Raw genomic sequence first — 4,219 nt, 5'->3', positions numbered from 1 at the left:
TTTTGCAGTTTTTGGCGGGGGCCTAGTTTGAACCTTCCACCTCCAGTATGGGGCCAGCAACCTACTCCTTTGAGCCACAGGTGCCACCCAGATTTCTTGCTATTTAATACTACCTTTTGATTGTTTTCATGAATATGTTCTTTAAAGGACAGGAAGAGTTTCCTCAACAGCTCACCTCCCCTTTCTCTTGGTGCATAAAGAACATCTTCAATCAGGTGGTGCCTGTGGCTCAAAGGAGCAGGGCGTCAGCCCCATATACTGGAGGTGGCGAGTTCAAACCCGGCCCTGGGCCAAAAAAACTGCCAAAAAAAAAAAGAACATCTTTCATCTCTGTGACGTTGGCCTATTACCAGGTGCCGGAATGCCCTTGGTGCAGAATGGATCTCAGTCAACCTTTCCTTTATTTTAACACATGAAATGACATTTTGTCCCCTCTGATATTTGGAAATACATAAACTGATTTCATGTAACTGAAGTTAAACACAAATAATATTTAACTAAAGTTACCACTTAGACTGCATAAAGTATTCTTTTTTAGAAAATACGCTTTTAAAGGAAGTAAGTTAAAATAAACATGTCATGAATTTAGCCACATATCCTTTTGATTTATGGAGACTAATTTGAGGCATTTCTTGGCAATTTAATGCTCATTTGTTCATTATGTATAATGCAAGTTATTGTCTTTTTCAGATACAATTTCATCCCCAGTGGCACAAGAAACATGCCCTGAATAAATCTTGGCAGAAATAAAGGGAGAAATACTTGAAACTTTCTTCAGTGAAAACATAGCGACATGCTTTCTTTGGAAACTAGTGCATAAGAGCAGCTTCATTCCTGACTAGATCCATGACTCTTCTGGTTGTATAGTCGTGATTCCTTCAAACAGTGGATCTACTGAATTGGGGTGGGGGGGGGAGGGACAGAGTCTTACTATGTTGCCCTTGGTAGAGTACCGTGGTGTCATAGCTCACAGCAACCTCAAACTTTTGGGCTTAAGCCATTCTTTTCTCTCAGCCTCCCAAATAGCTGAGACTATATCAGTGGCTACTTTTTGGTTGTGGTTGTCATTGTCATTTGGCAGGCCCGGGCTGGATTCGAATCTGCCAGCTTCGGTGTATGCAGCTGGCGCCCTAGCCACTGAGCTCCAGGTGCTGAGCCTGGATCTACTTAATTTTTTAGGCTTAGCTGGCAGGTTTCTGGAGATGGTCAAGGAAGTATAGTATATGAAGGTTAGTAAGTTGGTATGCTTTCGTGTTCATAATGCAGTCATGACATTTTGGTCAATGATGGACCACTGTATACAACAGTGGTCCTATAAGCTTATAATATGTTATTTTTTTGCATCTTTTCTATATTTAGATATGTGTAGATACACAAATACACACTATTGTGTTACAATTACCTATAATATTCAGTACAAGAACAAGCTGTAGAGGCTTGTAGCCTAAGAGCAACAGGCTATACCAGATAGTCTAAGTGTGTATCACGTCACATACCAGCCAGGCTTGTGTAAGCATACTTTATGATGTTTGCACAATGAAATCACCTAGTGACACATTTCTCAGAACATATTCCTGTCATTATATTGATGTTAGCCCACCCAAGTATTAAGCCTTTTACTTGTCATACATTCATATTTGTTTATTCAAAGTAGAAAGATCTAAGAATTGAATGTTTATAATAATTATTTAGAGAAATTTTTTCAAAAAAGTATTTAAAAATATTATCTGTTGAGTCAGTGAGCTACTGGCAATTATCTCCAGGGTAATTAGTGACATAGCTGAGTTTAGAACTTACAGGTCAGGAACTACAGCCCACTTACTGCTGTTTTACATAACACTAAAGTTAGAAATTCTCTGGACAGATGCTTTCCCCACTAATTTGCCCATGGGATGTTTGCCCTGTAACCAGGTGATGGAATATTCTCTGTGCATATGAGATTGGGGCCAATCTGATTAGCCAGAGGCAACAGCATTGTCTGGTTCTGTTTCAGGAAAAGGCCAAGATTACTGCTTTAAGGAAGTATCCTCTTCTAACAATTGTTTAAATAAGCAGCTTGCTTTTGAAGTACACTCCTAATTTATTTTTTTATTTAGGTGATTTTACATTTCTTTCCAGTGGTGGTGTCATATTAAGGTAGCTGCTTCCCTCCTAGCTTAATAAATCTTAGTTGAATGGAAGTATTTTATTTATCTTTATAATCTCCCAAGCACCACTTATAGGCCCTTGCATATTATAGGGGGGACAGCAATAGTGGTTGTATTAAACTGCAATGAGATTCATTTTCTCCCTTTTCCGTTTTTCTTCTTTCTCCTTCCCTTCCTTGTCTTTTCATACCTCATTCTTCACCTCCTCATTTCTATGTTTTAATGGAAAATCTTTTTTTCTGTGGCCATATTGCAAATGACTCTTGGATTTCTTATGATTTTCTTAGTGGTGTCACTGGGTCAGGACATGACATATTGAGCAATTTTTTTTTTTTTTAAATGTCAGTCCTTATTAAGCTCAGCTTTTTAGAGTTAAGATTTTGATCCAGGAAACTTACTTGAGTTATTGATAGAAATTAGTTATCATGTTAGCTCATTTGACTATTTTTATGCTACCAGGTAGGTCAATAGTCCTGTTGGCCAGGACAGTCTTATTTGCTCCCTGCTGCACATCCAGAGGTCCAGCAAGGATAATGTGGAAAATGGTCTCCTCCTTAGCCATTGGAGAGATTGGTGTAGGCGTTATCCTATGTCACATGTCACCAATCCACTAGACACAGATAATTTAGGACCTCTTATAAAAGGGAAGCAGGAGTTTACATTTGTACAGACTCATGATCACAATACAATGGAATTCAATAGATAGTTATGGATTGAGCGACTTTAACAGGAATTTATAAGGCACATTCACTACATTGTTTATATAGCTTTGGACCTCATTTTCCATATTCATTGTTTGCAGAATTTTTTTCCCTCTGTTAACCATGGGCTTTATAGTTTCTACATTACATCCCCACTTTCTTCTTCAGTTATCTCTAAAACTATATGAGGAAAAGTGCCATTCTCACATAATGAAAATATAGATATGAGGTTAGTGTATTTTACTACAAGTTCCCTAGGAATTTTGTCTATTTGGTATTATAGGACCTTATGAATTTCAGGGTCACTAAGATACACACAAATACACACACACGTACACACATGTATCTAGGTGAAGAAGTTCTTAATCATCTATTATCAAAAAGGAATATTCAAGGTCTGTTTTCCACAACCTGGCAGAGTAATACAGTGGGAAAAGCATGGCATTGGAGTTTTGAATCTCAATCCTGTAGTAGTATTAATAGTATGATTTTGGGTTAGTTATTAATCTCTCTGTGTTTCATTTTTTCATCTAATAATTGTTATTGTTCTGTAGAGTTACTCTTAGGTCTACATAAAATAGTGTAGACAAGGAATATTTTGCACCCATGGAATCTAGGCGATCTTTCTCCTTATCCTCAATAATGAATGACATCCCTGCAGAGATAAGCTAATGAGGCTGTCTGTGGCCTTTGGAAAGAAAGAAGCAGTCATGTCAAAATCAAACCTGGAACTCTGACCTAATGAGCAAACCATGAAGAAGGCAGGAGTGGTTCATCATTCAGACCTTGAGGAATGTCTTGGAACTCATCTATTTTCTTCACATTTATGAGAAACCAGGGTGCTCTGGGACCCCTCTAAACACTCAGACATACTCCTATGCTGGCATAGTTGTGCCTCAGTCCACTAACTTAGTGTGAACAGAGCAAACTTAAACCATTAAACAATTTGAAGAACTATAGAACACACCACATTCTATCTTGAGTCTTGCTTAATTAAAAATGCAACTGAGGGAGAGGGTGGATTATGGAAAGAATTGGCATAGATTCTTTGGAAGAAAGCTTAATAGAAAACCCCTCTCTATAATTTGTGTATGGCCATGAGGAGTGGTGGGTGAAGTTTTAGCCATCATGGAAATATAACAGGAGTATTAGTGAGTGATGGGTTGTAAGTGATTTTTCATCTTTGTTGCTTTATGGTTCTCTGTACTTCTTTTAACAAAACATAGAATGATGTGGGGGCAGTCAATCACCAACCGGCCAATACACATGGGAAGGAAATACTGTTTTGTGAATACTTTGGGGATAGAAAGGAAACGTCCACCTCGAATTTCAGGAATCGCTTTTGCCACATCTATGTTCTAAGCCTTTTTG

This window comes from Otolemur garnettii, unplaced genomic scaffold, assembly GCF_000181295.1.
Source record: "Otolemur garnettii isolate 467f Iridium unplaced genomic scaffold, OtoGar3 scaffold00076, whole genome shotgun sequence".
NCBI lineage: Eukaryota > Metazoa > Chordata > Mammalia > Primates > Galagidae > Otolemur > Otolemur garnettii.
The sequence above is the reverse complement of the archived record's forward strand: the minus strand, read 5'-3'. Positions refer to the sequence as shown.